The sequence below is a fragment of the Pinus tabuliformis genome, chromosome 5_1 (assembly GCF_031772625.1).
Source record: "Pinus tabuliformis cultivar Carrire ecotype Pingquan chromosome 5_1, CPIR1, whole genome shotgun sequence".
NCBI classification, from domain to species: domain Eukaryota; kingdom Viridiplantae; phylum Streptophyta; class Pinopsida; order Pinales; family Pinaceae; genus Pinus; species Pinus tabuliformis.
The window spans coordinates 95,024,202-95,032,606 of NC_142305.1; positions in this window are offsets into that span (position 1 = coordinate 95,024,202).

The following is an 8,405-nucleotide window of genomic DNA, read 5'->3' on the forward strand; positions in this document are numbered from 1 at the left end:
GGGGTTGCGTAGAATAAGTATTTTAGAGGAGCATATCAGTGATAGTAATAGTATAGGTTAGAGTTGCCCAATTTTCCATTTCAGTTTTCAATTGGGAGAGAATGTCTCTAAAATGCGTTGTGGCCACATCTGCCACACCCATTTTATTTGCAGATGGCTATTATCCCGAGATAGTTGTCCAGTCTGCCGCTATAGATTTGGCCACAGATCCAGATTCTTCCCAGTTATCTGGAAATACGTTCCCCCAGGCGATTATTTATCATAGTAAGCAGGAATCAAATTTGAAGGGCATGGTTGTTGTATTTAAGTTAAATTTATTTAACCCTTCTAGGTTGACAAGTTAAAATCAATGGTTTTTAAAAAGTTTAAATATAAAAAGATTATGTTAGAGGTTGGTAATAGTATATGTTCAAGTTACCAGATTTTCCATATCGATTTGCAGTTGGTCAAGAGGTGTGTCTCAAATGCGTTGTGCCACATATTCCATAGAATTTTCATTTTCATATTGCTGCTATCCCAAGATAGTTGTTCAGCCTGCTGCTACAAATCATTTTTCCACAGATCCAAATCCCTACAAAGGAGGCTTTGATTTGAGATTGTTTATTAGAGTTCCAAAGACACATATCAAACAGTACGGATTTCTAGATGAAGAGATCAGAATAAATGTAATATTGAGATAGTCTGTATGGAATATTAACAATCAGTTGTTTTTAGTGAGATTTTAGGGCTTTTCAGGCTGCTGAATCCATATATTTTCAGGGTGTTGAATCTATATATACAGTAAAATGAACAATTTATATATCACAAATCAAGATTTCAGCGTAAATTTTTCATGGAATGCCCTAGGGGTTTTTTAGGTGCTCCAAATATACAGTCAAAAAACGAGTTTCCATAATTCCAGCACCGAAAAGTCCAAAAAATCTTCATAAATAATATTACTAGTATTCCTAGTATTTTTATAATAGATTTGTAGGGATTAGAATTTTAATATTTTTAAATTGATAAAATAATTTCAAAACAATGGCCTAACTTTGTTATTTTTTTTGCCACATAGAAGAAAACCATGCAATGTTCATAAATAGTATTCCTCTTTCTATAATAGATTTGTAAGGATCATATTTTAATATTTTTAAATTGATAAAAGAATTTCAAAACAATGGCCTAGCTTTGTTATTTTTCTTTAGTATGCAGAAGAAAACCGTGCAATGATAAAAGATGGTGGTTGGTAAATCCAAGATGCCAAAGAATATATGATAAAAATTAATCCAGTATGCAATCACTCTCTCTTTGATAAATAAAAAGAAAATTCATCCCATGTCCAATTCATCAATGTTTATTATTAAACTATAACTTCAATCAATAAAAGTGCGAGATGAAACGAGTCATTTTTTTTGGGCATGTGGTATTGATAAGCTATGGGATTGTTAGAAATCATATTTATAGGTTAAAAATATCTATATGTAAATAGAGAATTTTGATATTAATATTAAAAAAATATTTATAAATATATTAATTTACACATTAATTCTACCTTTTGTAACAAAAACAACTAACCAAGCAATTTAATTAAGCAATGATCCCATCCTTTATCATTTATGGTACATGAAGATAGATCTTATTTTAGTTATAAATGCAAAATATACTTTGAAGGCTTAGTTGAGAATATGGTTGGGCCTTAGATCATCAAGCTTTAGAGTTTTCTAAATTTAGTAATGTGAAATGCTCTAATAAAGTGGTAGAAATTCATATGGATGACTTGTATTTATGGGCTTAGAGCAGTGTCCTAGATTATATGATATTTGATATATTCATTTACAACGAAATAATAAATGTTTACATCTTACATAACCATGAGCGTTAGGCCCCTATAATTCCAGTGTAACCCCTTATTGTTCTTAGTACAACCCCTTTATTATATTGTTGTGCCCATGTAGTCTCCATATTGTTATTATTGTGCCCCATAGAAGCCCACTATTGTTATTATTGTGCCCTTACATTATTATTGTTATGTTGGCTTTGATTATATTATGACCCCTTAGACTCCTATATATAGAAAGGAGGTCTTGTCATTTGTATAATCTAAGAATTGTTCATTTGTGTATTGTAAAGGAGGTTTCCCCCTCGAAGAGGCTTATTTCTAAGGCATTCATCTATCTTTTCTATGTTTTTGTGAGTTGGTTTCATAACATTTGGTATCAGAGCTTTGGATTCTAGGGTTTCACTACTCTAAATAGGTCATCATGAAATTTTCATTATAACGTTTTTGCTACGAAGTTTCAGAAACTACAAAAAAAAACCCATTTGAGAAGAAATCGGTCTGAACCTCGCATCCGCATTTCAGATCTCTTGGTCCTATATTTTCGAAGATATGATCTGAGGAATTTAGGCTTTTTGCAAGCTTCAGAATTTCCTCTAAAACAGGTGATCATGGAGGTTTCGCTATAACTCTTTCGCTACGAAGTTTCAAAAGTTAAAAAAACACCCATTCGAGGTGCAATCGGTTTGAAATGTGGCTTCCAATTTCATATCTTGTCTCGCTATAGTTTCAGAGATATAATCTGAGGATGTTAGGGTTTTTTCAAACCCCCGAATTACATTCCAAACAGGTCATCTTGGGAAAATTGTCATAACTTTCTCTTTGAGCATCAGATTGAATTTTTGTAAGAAGTTTCAAAAAGAGAATGGACTTTAGTCTTTTGTGTATATTTTTCAAATTCGAAGGTCAAAACAGTGACCTACTTCATGTCGTACCAGATCGCTCTACAAAACAATTCTCTACTCAGGTCATCGGAGGAGATTTGGAATAACTCTTCATTGGAGAATCCAATCTTGATCAGACTTGCGGAGTTAGAAAGAGGACCTAGAGGGCTATTACAAACTAAAATTTCAGAACTTAAAGATCTAAAAGTATAGAGTTACATTCGTTTCAATATTGAGCTCCTAAAATCAAGAAAAAGCAAGATGAGGAAGTTTGATGGCAAGGATATGATAAATTGGATACTACATATGGAGAAATACTTTGATCTACATGGTGTACCACCATTACAAAAGGTATGTATTACATCTAATTATTTAGAACCGAATCAATTTTTATGGTATAAAGGGATTTGTTCTCATAAACCACTTGTTACGTGGTCAATTTTCATGGAGGAAATGATAGCACATTATGAGGATACAAAGATAAACACCTTGTTTAGCCAATTAATAAATCTCAAACAAAAGTTTTCAATGGAAGAGCACATTTAGGACATTCAAAAATTGAATATAAGGGTAAATGTTATTGCAGAGAAGTAAAGGATTGATGAGTTCATAGGTACTTAAAGGATAACATTCAACATGAGGTTCGTCTTTGGGAACCTGATTCATTAGAGAAGGCATTCAGGTGGGCAAGAGAAATTGAAAGAGAAATTATGGAAACAAGGAATCCAACCACTCATGACTATAATCATGGAAGTGTTTCTTCTCCTAGCCTTCCACAACCTACAAGGTTTACACCACAACAATTGGAAGAAAAAAGAGAAAAAGGGCTTTGTTACAATTGTGATAGGAAATGCACTAAAGGTCATAAGTGTGCCGAGAAGAAATTATTTTACATAGAGTATGAAGAGGAGGAAGAAAAGGATCAAGAAACATCAAAAGAAGAGGATATACACCAAGAATCAACCCCAGAGAAATAAGAAATGAATCTGACCATATCTTGTAAAGCATTGGCAAGAATTACCACTCCTCAAACTCTCAAGATAGAAGGACATATCAAGAAGAAAAAGGTTCAAGAAGTGAAATATGACATCGAGAAAGAATAAATGAATCCAACCATATCTTGTAATGCATTCGCTGGAGTTACCACTCATCAAACATTCAAGATAGAAGGACATATCAAGAAGAAAAATTTTCAAGAAGTGAAAGATCACATCGAGCATCAAGAAATGAATTCGACCATATCTTGTAGAGCATTGGAAGAAATTACCACTCCTCAAACTCTAAAGATAGAAGGACATATCAAGAAGAAAAAAGTTCAAGCAGTGAAAGATCACATCGAGCATCAACAACAAGTTCTCCAACTTTTAAAGGATAATGCTACTTTGGTGGAGATTCGAATGAAACAACAGATAGAACAACATCGCAGTGAAAAATGTTTTGATGTAGGTTATTGGGTATTTTACAGCTACATCTCAAGAAACCTATTTATGAGAAGGAAATGTTGGCAATACTACATGCACTTAAGAAATAACAAACTTACCTAATGGGAAGACACTTCAAGGTAAAACTGGATCATGATAGCCTTAAATACTTTTTACAACAAGGGTCACAAATATGTTGGGTTATGACTTTAACATCATCTATAGAAAAGGAAAGAAAATTTTTGTTGCAGATGCACTCTCAAGAAAGGATGAGGATGTGGAAGAATTGTTTTGTGCTATTTCTATTATCCAACTAGATTGGATAAAAAAACCAAGGGATGAATGGAAGAAGGATGAAGAAGTGTGGCCGGTCATTCAAAAGTTACAGAAGATCCCAATTCAAACAACATTGTTAGAACTTGAAAAGGAAGGAAAAATCATATTGGAACCTGGAGCAATCATAGAAACAAGAATGCAACAGCTACGAAATCGATCAATTTTAGAGTATCTCATCAAGTAGAAGAACTTACCTACTGAATATTCCACATGGGAGGACAAGAATTTTATACAGAAGCATTAAGAACTACTCAAGCATTGAGGACAACCGTTTTTGAAGGAGAGGGGCATGTTAGGCCCCTATAATACAAGTGTAACCCCTTATTGTTATTAGTACAACCCCCTTATTATATTGTTGTGCCCATGTAGTCCCCATATTGTTATTATTGTGCCCCATAGAAGCCCAGTATTGTTATTATTGTGCCCTTACATTATTAATTTTATTTAAGCTCTGATTATATTATGAACCCTTAGAATCCTATATATAGAAAGGAGGTCCTGTCATTTGTATCATCTAAGAATTGTTCATTTTTGTAATGTAAAGGAGGTTTCCCCCTCGAACAGGCTTATTTCTAAGGCGTTCATCTATCTTTTCTATCTTTTTGTGAGTTGGTTTCATGACAATGGGCCTAATGTGGATCATATACCTTTAATCCTTACTCTAAACTTTATCATACACAAAATTCTCATAGAAGATAATTTTAATAACTAAAAGCATGTGATCTTAGAGAAAAAGAAAGATAATGATTTTCTAAAGGATTTAAATAGATAATTAAATCTCCTATGAATTAAGCACAATATTGAAATATCATTACTTTATAATAACCCTCTATATTTCAATTAGAAAGTACTCTAACAAGATGATAGGTCAAAAAGGGTAATAAAATGGCTAAACCTTCATATGGGAGAGTTTATTATTACTATAAAATTCATCAGGGATGATTCCAATGAGTCCTTAAAATATAAGAGGAGAAATAAGTACAAAGTCATAATTTAAAAAAGAAAAAGTTACTATATAAATGGAAACCAAAGGAATCTACAAGAAAGGGGTAGAACACTAAGAGAAGGTGGCAGATCCAAAGTCTAGAAGTTCTGAGTCTACATGGGAGTAATATGAGGAGGAAGAATTACTCCCTTTCATTGAAATTTCATGGTTGACAGAGGAAGGGGAGCCCAATGTGGGTTTTGGGTTCATATTGATAGGTTAGGCGAGCATATACAAGGAGACACTTGGTGGATTCAACAAAGGATGCATAGTCAAATGGTGCAAATTCCAACGTAGCGGACAAAGGGTCCTTTAGAGAAAGGACCTGGTCCTGCAAAGTTGAGCCCAAATGGGGCTTGTAAGTCTACATCAAAAAGGAATCCTAAGCTGGTGCTCATGAATCCACAAACCCAAGCCCACAAATATCATATGAATTCATTACATCTGGAAACCCAGACTAGAAGTTGACCCCCATCTAGGTTCTAAAGTATTCTTTACGGTTGTATTTTCTAACTTGGGAGACAGAGATACGATCTTTGACAGAGGACGATACATTATTTCCTTAGCGACGCTATAGATGTGACCCTAGAAGGAAAATTTTACACTAGATCAAGAAACATTTACCTCCATTCTGGTGTGGATAACATTATATTCTTTTCTTTTAGATTACTGGCTACTGCAAAATCTAGAATTTATCAACAATTCACTAGGTTACTTTCTGAAGCTGTTGAAGGCAACCCAAGAGGGAAAGTACATCACATATGCCTGGATCTGTGTCAAAATGGATATATCAGGTGCTCTCCTAGATTCGGTAACTCTGGAATTCCAAGATGAAATGTGGTCGTAGAGCATTGACCATGATCAGAACATGGGAAATTTTTTTGATAAGGGCCTTTCAATGTTAAGGTATAGTAGCCAAGATCTCATTCATACAAGGACTCCTATGGTTTCACAATAGTGGGTGTAGAGATTAAAATAGGAAGGAAACAAAAACAAAATCCTGCTAGGGAAAACAAGGAATCTAAGAACCAGGTTGATGAATTGTTTGACGAAACCCTATAGGAGGAAATTAAGATCTCGAAATCTAAGGAAATAGAGGACCAACAAATAATGATGTTGAATCCTCCAACCAACACAGAAAGCCTAGATAAACCAGGGTAGTCCCAAGTGAAGGAAGGGGATCGATGCAACCTAGCTCAGTCTTAATAGTCAGATGAAGACCTAGATATGACTCCAAGTGAAGTAGAGGCATGAGATCCAAATGTAAAGGAGATTGTGAAATGAGAAGGATTAGATCTTCCACATCTGTTAAAATAGTGGAATACACAAGGAGTTCAAACTATTAGTGTGATATGCTTAGGAATCTGAGTCTTGTTAGTATTGCAATGTATCTAAGGTCAAAATTCTAAATATTAGTCATGAATTAACTGATTATTACTGTTTAAAATGTCTAGGTCATTTTGATTGAGAGGTTAGTGTCTAAAATTATGTTTCTCCTTACAAAGAAGAGTCATGAAAGGTCTTTGGTCACTTGTAAAAAGCTACAAAAATCATGTCACTAGTCTTTAGTTAGTGTGATTGGTTTAGCCCAATCTATTACTGCAACGACTAATTTATTTTACCTACTTATTTTCCAATAAGTTATTTAGGAAAACCCTTTAGTAAATATTAAAATAAATTCTATTGTAGATATCACACCATAATACAGAAACAAATACATGCACAAGAATCAAACACATCAACACAGATACTTTTGGACAATTGTCCCTGAAAAACCCAATGCAGGAAAACCAGTGTAGTAGAGGAGGATTTTATTATTAAGCTTTTTTCGAGTACAAGTAGGGTGCCAAATTGGATCACCCAACAGAGAAAAATCCTCCGACACCTCCCCTAGGCTCAACGTCTATCTATCTAGCCTCTGTGCAGCTCCTAGACCCTCTGCGTCAGCATCTACCACACTACATCAGCACTTGGGCTCTCTGCATCACCCATGAGGGCCCTCGAGTGACTTTGCAGGCCAGCTGTCTCTTCGTCTTCCTAAGTAGCTCTACGTATTCCTCTCTGAACTCTGGGCTCATCCTCTGACACTATTTCTACCTCTCTGTTATGTACTCACTATCTCTTACTACAATCCAAACCTCTAGTTCAAATTTCTCAGTAAGCCCCACTCTAGAAATTGAACTGACTAGTCTCCCTGAGTATATCTCCAACTAACCCTTAATCCTTCTCCTATACTTTTCCTATTGATGAATCAATGGCCGAGATTAAGTCCCTAATCAACGGCTAAGATTTTAATAGACTTGATCTTCGTCTCTTAGAAGCTTCTCATCCTTATATTTATTAATACCCATTGCTACTTTTATTTTCCTAAGTTTAGACTTACGTACTCATTAAAAATATTAATTATTTTAATAACACTTCATCTGGATGGATTTTTCCAAAATGATTTTTGGGCCTTGGTGATCTCATGCGCTTTAGCCTCTCCACCAATTTTCACCGCTAGATCACATTATATTCTACCCCAAATCAACACTCCCTCTTAGCAGGAATGTACATCCAGTGCCGATCTGTCTCCAGGCCTAGGCACTACTTCTGAGACATGATTCACCATTATAGAGTTTTATTCCTCTACCATCACATCCAACCAAACTTGATGTTGAGAAGCCTCCTGAAATCTTGAAGGCTCCCCACCTTGAGCTACTAATGCCTGAAATCTATCCGGCTATTTTGGCTCCCTTTTATTATTTCTTGGTGCGCCAATGAAATCTTCTGCATCACACAGAATCTGTCGAAGTTCCCTGCTAGTTCTTCATCTCATAGTAGGTGCTTCTATTAGCTCGTCCTCTTCCTGTGATTCTTCCTATTCTAAGGAAGAATTCTTGGCTTCCGCTGGTTGAAGTGGTTTGACCAACGACTCATATTTTGACTGCTCCACGGAAGACATATCTTGAGATCTTCTAAAG